Consider the following 13,995-nt stretch of genomic DNA (forward strand, 5'->3'; position numbering starts at 1 on the left):
TCTCGGTATTTCTCTTTGTACTGAGAAATTTTTAATGTGATTTGATTTGGTTTAATGTTTGTTCACTTGAATCTTGAATCTTGACTGAAAATAACAGAATATTCAGCCCCAAATGTTACAAGACATTTACTCAAAACCCATTTTTTGGACTCAGACCCGTATTGCATCCAACAGTACAATTTTATTCCGAACATTTACTGATTCTATAATGCTAAGGAACGTGACATTTAAAATACCCCCGCTTTCCTGCGCGAACCTGTATACATTATACCAGAACATTTGATTCCAGTAATCCACTTATCTCTGAAATTCGAAATTGATTGTATATTTGTTGATGAAAATCATGCTATTCGAATATAATAGATGGACTGATATGAAGGATGCTGTTGAAAGATGTTCTTCATAATGGATGTCAGTCTCATTGCATCATGAAAAGATAGGTTTCGAGGTATTTATAATCTTCTGGGGATTGGAGATAGAAAAGACAAAACTGTTATTTTATACCAAACATTCGCATTAATAATTTAATTCTAGGATATTATTTCCTATCAACATGACATCTGAGAGAACCACATCGTCAAACTATTTATGTGGTGTTGTACTTATAAATGTACTGATGGTGTACTGAATGTATGTAAATAAAATTAATCATGGGCAGAGAAATGTTTCTCATGTTATTATCAGCTTACACCAATAAGAGTCGGGTGTATGGAGAATGCTGGTCACGTACCAACGTTGTGAATATCATCAACAACTTAGTTTCATTCCAGGCAATAAAGCAATTAGGATGCGCTTTAATGCAAATTCAAGGATTAGACAAGAGTCTCTCGTTATTTGTTTGCCAAGAAAGTGGATTATGAACAGGCATAATATAAGTTCTCTGTGAGTCTGTTCTTGAATATTCTATTGGGAAGGAATCTTGGAATCAACATTTTAGTCATCGGTTAATGTTGAAAATATTATTCTGAACGTCTATAATATTAATAAACCTCAATTCTATTCCTGGAATTTTGGTAAAGATTATAATCGATGATTAAATGAATACATTCAAAATTCAACCCATACTCAAATGAAGCAATGTCGAGAACAATGAACTGAAATGATCAGACTCTCGAAAACCATAACTTCACTCATAATAACATTGGATAAGAAAATTCCACATTGGAATTGAAATCATTGAACACTGAAAGCATAAGAATCTGCGAAATACACTTCAAAAGGTCTTAAGCTTAATTTCTATGTTGAAGGATCGCTAATAGTATATTTCGCACCTAGGGCCGAAAATGAGACTTTTCCCGCTCGAAATCGGTTTTCAAGTCCGAGGCCGAAGGCCGAGGACTAGAAAAGATTGAGAGCCGGAATAGTATATTTCGCACCTAGGGCCGAAAATGAAACTTTTCTGGCTCGAAATCGGTTTTCAAGTCCGAGGCCGTAGGCCGAGGACTAGAAAAGATTGAGAGCCGGAAAAACATTTTTGCCCATGGTGCGAACGTTATTTTTCGCCACACAGAAAAATAAACAATATATATATATGAGAATAATAATTGTTTATTAAGCACTTGCAAAAGCAAAAGTGGAAGGTCATAGCTCTATAGTGAGGTCCACGTTATAATGACAGTATTTGATCAACTTTTGTTTTGCTATCCTTTTCTATCATTCGACAAAGCCGGTGGTACTATCCTTTTCTAGGTCCACAACGATGCCAATTATGTTTCTGACAGTGTAGAAATATAATTAATTCGCATCGCTATTCTCCTATCTTCATATACTGCCATTATAACGTGGACCTTACTATAGCAAATCTGAGGTAATCTGAATATCAAGAAATTGTCCAAGTATTTTTTTTTTTATTCTGAATTGTCTAAATAACCTAAAAGATTATGTTCAATTATGTGGGAGGTTGGGTTTATACTTTTTTATTCTTTCAAATGACAATAAGATGATAGGCCTATTATGATAAATTTTCTAACTATTATTGAATAATAAACACAAATAATGAAAAGTTTTTTGATCAGCTGTTTTAGCACACTTGAAATTTGGCCAATCTGAATGTCAACGTCAACAATGCTTGTTGTTGTCGACTTCGGAAGTTTAGGTTAGAAGTTCTATCCTACTTTGAAAATTGATTTTGAATAGTTTATAATATCTTATTTGTATTTCATTCATCCAAATAAAATTATAGTATCTTATTGCAAAATACTTTGATTAATTCTAGAAGAATAAACTGATTCCTTTTCATAAACTATTTTGTAAACACGTTCACATCAAATTAGAATCAGCTGACTTCAAGGTTATTTTTCGCCCCACTTGGATGTAATGAGCTGGTTTTCGTGCGTCATATGGAGGCCGAAAATGATTGTTTTCTGACCAGGCCGGTAAAAGTTTTACGGCCCTAGGGCTGTAAAATAACCTTGAAGTCAGCTGATTCTGATTTGATGTGAACGTGTTTACAAAATGGTTTATGAAACGGAATCAGTTTATGCTTCTAGAATTGAATAAGTATTCTGCAATAAGATACTATCATTTTATTTGGATGGAATAAAATACAGATAAGATATATATTATAAACTATTCAAATTCGATTTTCAGAGTAGGATAGAACTTCTAACCTAAACTTCCGAAGTCAATGACAACAAGCATTGTTGACGTTGACATTCAGATTGGCCAAATTTCAAGTGTGCTAAAACAGCTGATCAAAAAACTTCATTATTTGTGTTTATTATTCAAGAATCAAATCATTTATAATAATATCATCTTATTGTCATTTGGAAGAATAAAAAGTATAAACTCAACCTCTTACATAATTGAACATAATCTTTTAGGTTACTTAGACAAATCAGAATAAAAATAAAAATACTTGGACAATTTCCTAATATTCAGATTACCTCAGATTTGCTAGAGCTATGACCTTCCTGTTTTGCTTTCGAAAGTGCCTAATAAACAATTATTCTCATATTTATATTGTTTATTTTTCTGTGTGGCGAAAAATAACGTTCTCACCATGGGCAAAAATGTTTTTCCGGCTCTCAATCTTTTCTAGTCCTCGGCCTACGGCCTCGGACTTGAAAACCGATTTCGAGCCGGAAAAGTCTCATTTTCGGCCCTAGGTGCGAAATATACTATTACAGCCCTAGGGCCGTAAAAATTTTACCGGCCTGGTCAGAAAACAATCACTTTCGGCCTCCATATGATGCACGAAAAACAGCTCATTACATCCAAGTGGGGCGAAAAATAACATTAAATGCTTGATTAATACAAGTACAAGAGCTTTACTTATCCTTGAAAATGAGTTAGCGGTTTCTGAATGAAGCGTGCAGAAAGGTAGAGCGAATAAAAATTCCACCGTTTATTGGAAGGATGATCTCAACTTTTGAATTAACCTTTCCACAACCCTTTCGATTGATATTTGCTTGTCTATGAATGGAAAAAAGGCAGTGAAATAATGTTCTCACACCGTGAGAATATTCCAATAATTACAACATAACCAGTAAAATCCATTGGTTATTGTTTCGCAGTTCAGTGAAAACTTATGATGGACTCGGTTAGATTGTCTTATTCCCAGTTCATGACGAATAAATTATCATTGAAACTGACAGATCGATACAGTAAAGACAGATCATTTGATCCGAATCATTCACTTGCATTCACCAATCACAGTTTTCGTGCGATGAGAATTATTATTTATTATTGATTTCAGATTTGCAATAGCTTGGACTCTTGGAATACAGATTGGTGAATTTCGTGCGATATAAAGAATGACCACTGAACTTCTGTGCTAGTCACTCCAAGATTCTTGAATATTTTGATTGAATAATAGTATTTCTGGTAGTTAGTAGGTAACTTAAGAGTAAAAAGGAGGAAGAACCGATTAATGGTAAATGGAGTATGGCATTACTTCATGGATTGCTTTTCACAGCACCATATTGAGCCAAATGGATGCAATCACTGTTTGGAGTGTGAGAAACTTTTTGAAATAACATTTGAGAACAGGTTACTAGATCAGATTGTTTGGCGATAATGAAGGCTAATGTTCAGTCTGGATGAAGTTGAGGTAGCCACAGTTCCAAACTCGAAAATGCGCTCGTTAGTATTGGGGCTCTTGTTCAAAGCCTTCATGATCGGAGGAATTTAATGACCACTTACTCTCGAGAAGCGCAATAGATTCCATTTGGACGATACCAAACCGAGGCAACTACTGTTTTTGAGCAATATAAATGAGTGAGAAAGAATGTGCAAGTAGAGTGAGTAGGACTTGTATTGGAAGGTAATAAAATCAGGGAACCAGATCGTGTTATGATCTCATTCAAATGGACTTAAACTGAACCAACGACTTTTCCTTGCTGCTCTCTTAACCTCTCTCACTCCGGCGTGTGATATATGAGATTATTTCACTCGCTTAAGTTTCAATCATTTTCTTATATTATGTGCGTTGCAAAGTTCAGAATTTCATTAGTACATAACTTCTTAATACACCACTATTTCTCCAGGTCTACTCGATCATCAATTGCTATCAAATAGATTAGGCCTACTCAGTGAGAGAATAATTTTGTAAGCGGACAATTTGAATAAAGTAGGACTATACAGTAGTTCAATACTTCATTTTCCAGTGAAGAAATCAATTTAATAGAAAAATAACTATTGCAAAACCTGGAATATTATAAAAGAAAACTTTTTTGAACAAAGTTGTTGATTTCTCCAGTCAACTCGAATTCTGGAACATTGCAACGATCATTTAAACAATATAAAAATGAAATAATGTATATATATTTTAGGATTTTACGGTGAATCATCGCCTTTCTCCTTTTAGTCGGATTTTCCATCTTTGTCGGTCATTCCACTCTCCATCTGTGAGATTTCTAGCCTCCATGGCGTCGTCCACCTCGTCTCGCCAAGATCGCCTTGGCCTCCCTCGTTTCCTTCTACCCAATGGGCTCCAATCCGTCACAATTCCAATCCACTTACTTGCATTCTCTTTATTTCTTCATATGTACCCTAATTTTGCATAATAGTATAACCCAAGTATTTAAATTTATCTGTTCCTTTAATTTTAACGTTATCGCCTAAGAATAAAATAGTACATAACTGATAAATATTCAATTGAATGAATACCATGTTATAATGGCCTATTTAGTTGAACGGAATAATGCAAAATGCGAATTGAATGAATACAGTAGGATATGATATCAAAAATCTTGCAACTGACATGAAAAATATTATATTATTATGTATTTCATATTATCCCAGACAAAATATCACAATTTGAGAGAGGTTAGTCAATACAATGCAATAATTATCAAAAACAATTTCCAGTAGCAGTGGGCTCCCAAATTGATTATCTGGAACTATATCTATAACTGGACCTAGAGCAAATAATGCCTAGACCATTTTATAGATGAAATATATTTTTATTCTCATATCAATTCAACTCAATAGTGGATTCGATGGACCAGTTGTTGTGGAGCTGATTTCTAGTGAATAGTGAAACCTGGACGTAGATTGGCAAGTAGTGAATCGAGTAATAGATACAGTACCAATAAAAGGTCGAGGGCAGACTCATCCCTATTTCTGCTGCTGGATGCCCAACAATCACAATCTCAATGCAGATATCAGTGAGTCGTGTAATCGTCACAATTTACGGCAACGAGCTACACTCACTTTCACATAGTTTACAATTAGAAATATTTCACTCCAGTTGTATCTCACGCTACCGGCGGAATTTGCACCAGCTGTTAGCTCGTGATCTGGTTAAGAAAGGTCAAGAATCCTCGTTTCAAAAGCGCATTATCCAGTGCATCTGGATGGCATTGATACTGTGAGTTCTTTGAATAGATCGAATTGAATCCTGTAAACAATTACGGACAATTATCATAAACATCAAATTCAAATTAGAATTTTTAAATTAAGGCTATGCAAAGGCTAAAAATAAACTTTCTACTGGTGATATTTCTCAAATTTTTTCGATTTGTATATCATCAAGCTATCAAAATGAAAAAGTTTTCTCAGGAAAACATATTTTTTCCGATCATTACTTTTTGAGATATGAGTGTCTAAAGTAAAGTTTAAATGTTTGGGACAGAACATTTCGAGTTCAGTAAGAGATAAATCCATGTGATATAGAGGATAGATTCTACATAGCATTGTTGATCTAGTAGAACAAAAATTTGCTGAAGATATCAATTTTTAAGTAAGTTATTCAATTTACCAAAAACAGCCGAAAATAACTCAAGTAAAGTTGATTTTGGTCATTTTTAGTAAATTGAATAACTTTCTCAAATATTGATATTTTCAGAAAACTTTTGTTTTACTAGATCACCAATACCATGAATCTCAAGTATTTATCTAATTCCTGTGAATCTCAAGTATTTATCTCTTACTGAACTTGAAATGTTCTGTCCCAAAAATTTAAACTTTAGGCGCTCATATCTCAAAAAGTAAAGATCGGAAAAAAAAGTTTTCCTGAGAAAACATTTTCATTCTGATAGCTTCATGATATACAAATAGAAAAACTTTGAAAAATATCACCAGTAGAAAGGTTATTTTTAGCCTTTGCACAACCTGCTGAGTAAGTTTAAATGCGAAAAAATTTGTTTGACTCATTCAAAACACATTTCCAATCAATTCATATGAATCAATCTCCAACAACATAGATCGATTCAGCTATATGAATTTTGAGTTTCGATTAAATTAGTGATAGTTTCATGTAATCTTGTCAATGACTGAATTTTGTAGGTTACAATCGGAATCAGTTTGGATATCAAAACCTTCTGTTTGAAGTATTCCATGCATTCCTTTTTCGCCGAAACTATATAATGTTATCGGAGGAGAGGATGTCGAAGATAGCAATTATATCGATCGGAAAATGCGTCAAAAATGAATCTTCACTCTAAGAAATCAGAAGGATGTTCTACAAATCAGCATAAAATTAGTCAGTTTTCAATTAAGCTGTATAATAATTTGTGGAGGAAACTCATACAAGATCATAGACAATTGGAAGCTACATGTGAGCTTGGAGGAAGCCATCCACAAAATGGATGAAATATCGCAGGGTTTTAATTGACGGGCAAGGTGAGAGAATCATTCTCTCTTGTAAATTATATTTCAAGTAGGTTCAGCGCCCATATCTCTGTCCTGGATAACTTGAGAAATATGTCAATCTTGAATAAGGAGGACTTGTCTGAATATTGACTAAATCGACAAATCGTTGAATGATTTCACAAGCTTATGAATTCGGGTCTGCAGCACTTCTGTCCATATTGGAGCAAGTATTGTTTCGAGGGTTGAAAGAAGAGTGTTGAAAACGAAAGTCGACTGTGCAGAGCAAGATTACGTCCGTACAGGAATGGCGCGATGAAAATAAAAAACAGAGCGCGCCGATCGGAAATGCCGGTGCGTCTGAAATAATTGGCGATTGTCGATGGATAATTGATTAGAGGACGTGGTGGGCGGGCAGCCGTTGTCCACAAGAAATGTGTAACACGTCGCCGATGGTGGGTTACGGTGTGCGGGGGGCTGGCAGGCGGCATTCATTTGACGGCAAAAAGTGAGTCGCGTTGACACGACAGTCGACACATGTACTGCGACACCTCGCCTGTGAACATCACCGCCGCTGCCGGCGGAAAAAATGCATTTGCACAACTCGATCGAAGCCAAACGGCAGGCTGCTTGTCAGTAGTCGACACCAGCAACACGTCAAAACTGGCATCACTTTCCTTTTGCACTCACTTGTCACACTGCTTGGTCCTTCTTCATCTTCAATCTCTCGCCGACCACCCGTGGGATTATTCTTGTTTCCGAGACAAGCTTGCTTGCTGCCGACAACTTTTTTCCCCAACGTTCATCTTCATTCCGTAACTTTTTGCACACAAACTACACCTGTAACACATGTCTTCTGCCTCACTTCGGAACAAATCCAAATAAAATACAGCTCCCTCCTCAAAATCAATTCCAGAAAAAATTGTAACATCGTGTCGAAGTCTACACTGAGAGGTGATCTCATAAATTGACTGGAATATACACCAGCGTAATTTGTTACCTTGGAGAATTACATAACCGAAGAATGGTGGTGATCTGGTTGTTCTTTTTCCTGTTACATGGAAACAGGGTACGGCCTTCGATCCGATTGAAAAACTACCGACTGAATCACTGATGAATACCACTTGCTTGGTTATTCCAGCTTCAAGTCTTATCAGTCCAGGAAAATCTCCACTTTGGAGTGTGATCGAATTTCATTGGAATCTCTTGTTAGGTCATGACCGGAAAATTGATCGAGAAGGATATGAGGTTTACCCTTGGCAATATCTTATAAAATCATTCTACAATAATTAAAATATTCATTTCCAAGACTATTATAGGCTCTATGTTTCTCCCACAAAAAAACCCGATTGAAAACATGAAATGAGTCGAATATCATATTCCACCAGAACATAAAAAAGACCTCAAATCCGAGCTCAAAAAAATTTAGAACCTATGGACATGGAAACATAAAAAATCAACAATATTACGTTTTATATACCATTTACAAATTTCTTCCTGAATACAGAAGAGATTCTGTTGTAGTATTAGTACTAATAAGAATATTCTTCTAACAAAACTTATGAAACTTGATAAGCCCAACTGAATTAGTTCTCATAGTATCAGGAATATTTTTTCCCAATAACTTAACGAAGAAATGTTGAGAGCTGAAGAAAAAAATGATATTTATGCGAATCCAAAAAACATTCAGAAAGTATAAATTCGGAGCTGAAGAAAAGCTTCAGGTTGACATGAAAATCACGAAAAAACTATGACTTAATCTGTGCCTGATCCAGATCATGAGATTCTTATCGATCCGAATGTGGGAATACTCCCGAAGATAATCTCATCGGATCACCCATGCACGTAAGAGAGCCAGACAGACAGCTTTTCAACTGGGATGAGCACTGACAAAAAACTAATTTTCATAATGAAATTGGGCCAGAATCCCTCGGTCCGTTATGCCTAGGATTCCATCCGCCCGCCTTACAACAATTACTGGACGACCTTTATCTCACCAGATTTCTCTAAGAAACCAGAGCGGTGACTCTAACATGTCTGCCCCGTTAGTGGAGCGTATAATAATGCAATAAGCTCATGTCTAATTGAATTAATAGCGTGACATAGCTTATGATAACTTGTACAACGCTTCAAAAAATAGGATAAATTTATTAATTATGCATGAATGAGGATCTAGGGCTGATCCCCGAGCTGCTCATCACTGTGGAAGTTTTCCAAAAGAGAGATTATTATTCTGGTGCTCTGAATTGAAAAGTATTATCGTTGATAATACCGGTAGTTCCAGTATAATCAGAGGAATTCAATTTAATTGAACTTGTTACTTGATCTACATCATTGTTATTCAAATCTGTAGACATTTTTATTCCAGTTCATTGAGTTCAGTGTTTTTTTACTAAACCGGATTGATAGATCTGTTTTTCTTTTTAGAAAGAGTCTGTAGAATTATTGATTCAATGGTTTGTTATATTTTCGTGGAAAGCACTAGTGATGATTGGAGGTGCAAAGAACGTTCAGCTCTTTTGAACTTCAATCCAATGAACTCGATCTAGAATTATACTTACACTTTCTGGAATGTCTTTGAAGAGAATCTTGCACAATTCAATGCCCTTGTTTAAGTTGAATGTTAATAAACAAGATGGCTTTTGTGTGGATAATGAGGTGAGTAATAATTATATCAATAAATGCCCAACAGTATGTATACTGAACGGTGCTGTGATAGCAGACTTCAGCTCGACGTTTTAGTTCAATAAGAGATGTATGAGAGATGCAACGTTAGTAGTGTAAGAATATAATTTTGGATGTTCCTCAAAATCATGGAACGAAAGGAAATTGAGAGGTCTCGAGCAAGCAGCTTTAAGATAATAACGGCTCTCCAGGCTATGATTTTGAACAGCCAAATGAAAATAGAGGCATTATTGCTATTTATGTAATAATATAAAAATATATAATACTTTGAGGTTAGGTTCTTTGGTACTTACTAGTCGGCGACCTAAGTAATCGGTCGAGCCATATAATTTGAGAATTAGCCAGACACCTTATGGCAAAATTAGTTTGCGTATAAATAGCATTCGCTTAAACTATGATCAGAGGGTTAGTAAACAAGCATGGCATTCCAATCTAAAAGAAAAAGCGTTTTAGAAAATACAAAAATATTTATTATGTCATACGAGCATGAACAAAATGTAAAAAATAAATAAAAAGATTAAGGAAATGGGATGTAACTTTATTCAGCGCATAGATACATTTGTAGTTTTAGGTTACGCCAATCACAGTGCAGTATTTGACCGGCGGTAAAAGCGAATTAATTCAAGAAATAGACGTATTTATTATATAAACAGTAAGAAATTGTGAACTATGCAGTACCCAGATTTATGTAACAAATGTAAAATAAATATTTAAGACTAAAATATTCGCTCTTTAGGTTGTAACATAGCAGTTTAGTATGGACTATTTTGATAACTTTGAATTATGTCATTGCTTAGTAGTGAGGCCACCAATGAGAGTGGATATTTAAATTTTATGCAAATTAAAAAGACAGAAGTGTGGTTGTGAAAGAATAAGGGTAGGTCCAAGCCCACTTGCTTGCTAGAGGTCACCGGGGACAGCCACCAATTTAAAGAGCACAAGACTAGATCCCTTTTTAAATAATTGTACGTTTTAGAAATCTAAAGTTAATAATTAGATATTAATTTCATAGGACTCAGTGAAGTTGTAATATAACAGGAGTCATTAAATTTGAATAATCCCCTTGAAGAAAACGACAGCAGCCCACCAGAAAGGTCGAGGATATCAAAACGAATCCGGACCGCCATCAAAATTGTGGATTTTGACACATGAGTTCAATATGAATAATAAAAATAATATCAAAACTTGTGCAGGTCTTTAAATGTAAAGGGAATATATTTAAGGAACATTAATTTATGATTTATTTATTTTATTTATTATGATTATATGCTCACTCATATATCTTGTTTATCAGTAATTCATTGGATTTTTGCAAAGCTCATGTTATATAAAATAATGAAATTTTGAGGTTAGGCTATAATACTTACTGGTCGGCAACCTAAATAATCAGTCAAGCCATATAATTTGAAATTTAGCCAGACACCTGTGGCAAATTTTAGTTGTGAACAAATAGCATTCAACCAGAGGATTTGGTAACCACATGGCATGTTATTGTAAATGGAAAAACAACCTAATGAACTGAAAAAAATGTATTGTGTCAAATGAGCATGTACAAAATATGTAAAATAAATAAAAATATTAAGGAAGTGTGTATATTATATCAGGTGCATGGATACATTTGTAATTTTTAGATGAGCCAATCAAAATGCAGTGGCTGATTGGCGGTAAAAATGAGTCGATTCAAAAATAACCCTCAGTATTTATATGAATGATAAGAATTTGTAAGTTATCACTACACAGTTCATCCGGATGTAATCTGAGTAATTAAAAATATAACACATAATATATATTGTAACATTATTTTTGTGAATAACGGTTTGCCTGGCTTGGCTGCAGTCGGTAAAGCATGAGTACAAAATTATATGATTCTGGTTGTGGTTCTTAGAATACAACTTAGACAAAATTCTTATGGGCTCGCCCAGGAGCTCCTGCAATTCACTGCTCTTGTTTAATTTATATGAATCTCTGGAATGTATTATTTCCAAAGATTTGATTATCGATGCTAAATATCACTGACTGAACCAACTTATTCGGTGAAGAATAAAGTTGAATGGTAATTTTCGTAATATTTCAATACTGATAACTCAATAAATAAATATGAGATTGGTCATGCATGGAAGTGGAGAAATAAATAAAGGATACACCATAAAAAATTTGATACATATTATATTGTACAATAAAATATTAACGACCAAATAAATGTAGAAATATATATAGAGCAACAAGCAAAAAATAATAAAAATAAGAATAAATATATCAAAAATAAAATATCGAGATATTTTACTTTTCAGTTCTTTAGCACGAAACGTTACCATATGCTTTTAAATCATTAATTGTATGCATTTATCTTCATGCAGCTCAGGTATCGACTTGCTGCTGCTTGTAGATTTAAAAAATCTCACTATATATCTTCTTTCCAAAAATAATAAAATAATCAACTGATAAATCATAAATCTCAAATATATCTATATGTATAGATCTCAGTATATTTCTCAATATATATCTCTCGGGGCTAAAGGTTCAGCATCTGGTGGAAGTAGTTGAATTAATTTATCCAATGAACAAGAGCTATATTTATATCTTATAATTCGCTAATAAAATTAATGATTGAGTGAGCATATGTACATTATAATATTCAATTTAAATATTTCTTCAATTTGTGTATCCTTAGATATATAAATTTGATACAACTCTCATCCAATAAAATATGTTTTTGTACCTTTTTAAGACTTGCGCAAGTTTTATAATAATTTTATTATTTATAACCTTTTCGACGTGCTAGCTTTTTATATTTGTTTCATCGAAGCACTGAGGGCACCCTAAATTTATGTATTTCGATAATTTATTACTCATATGCTGAATTTCACAAGATGTTTGTGGCGATCCAAATTTCCTGGTCGTCCTGGATTTTTGGTGGCTGAAGTCGTCCTCTCCAAGGGAATAAATAAATTTCTAATGACTTACGCTTCAATACAGCATCACTAAGTCTTATAAAAAATTAATTAATGGATTTGTATTTTAAGTATTTCAAAAGTACAATTTAACAAAGGGACTTGTGCTCTATAAAATGTAGTGTTGCTCCATGGTGGCGTTTGGCAGGCAAGTGGGGTCTGTTCTCCCTTATTTTCTCTATAAATATGTAAATATTTGAATATTTATAGTTTATATGTAAATTTACATATATTTAAATATTTCACTACAATGCCATTAAAAGTATCAATAGTCTGTGCCAATCTACTAAATTATTATCTATATCTTAGGTATAACATTTTATAATTACTCGGACCATATCCGATACATAAACTGAGTAGTGATAATTTATAAATTCTTATCATTTATAAAAATATTTATATATACATTTGAATCGGCTCTCTATTGCCGCCCATCGATTACTGTAATTTGATTGGTTCATGCAAATTCACTACTGTATCCATGCGCCTATGACTATCCTACTTCCTTAATATTTTATTTATTTATTTTGATGTACTTGTTCATGCTCATCACAGATAATATATATTTTTAAATGTTATAAGTTGTTTTTCCCTCTATAACCAGTAGCCATGTGCTTTCCAAAATCCTCTAGTTGAATACTATGTGTTTACAACAAATTTTTTGCCAAGGTGTCTGGCTAGATTTCACATTATATGACTTGATCGATTATTAGGTTGCTGATCAGTAGGTATTTAAGCCTAACCTCAAAATTTCCAATACTTTATATAATATAATAAATAGCAAATAAATTCTTTTCCATTCGGTTGTTCTAATTTCAGCCATGGTACCCATTATTATCTAATCTTTCACTTGTTGTTATTGCACTTAGTGATAATAGAGCAGCTGTTTTGCTCCAGACCTATAAAATTCTTTCAATTAGCGATTTTGCTTGCTTATCGAATTTTTATACATTACAATATGTAATAGCCTAGCAAAGGACACAGACTATTTGATTATACAATGGCGTAGTAGATGAATATTTAAATAATATGCAAATTTGGAATATGGAAGTATGATCATAGAGAATAGGGGTAGATCATAACCCACTTGCTTGCCAGATGTCACCATGGGAAACCACTAATTTTATAGAGCACAAGGCCCTTTTCTGTTAATAATTGTAAGTTAGAAAGATTTAAGTTTGAATTCAATAATTAATTTTCATAAGACTTAGTGATGCTGTATTAAGGCGTAAGTCATTCAGATATTTATTTATTCCCTTGGAGAGGACGACTTTGGCTACCAGAAAACTCCAAGACAAAGGAAGAATTTGGATCGCCATCATCATCC

This window comes from Nilaparvata lugens, chromosome 5 (genome assembly GCF_014356525.2).
Source record: "Nilaparvata lugens isolate BPH chromosome 5, ASM1435652v1, whole genome shotgun sequence".
NCBI lineage: Eukaryota > Metazoa > Arthropoda > Insecta > Hemiptera > Delphacidae > Nilaparvata > Nilaparvata lugens.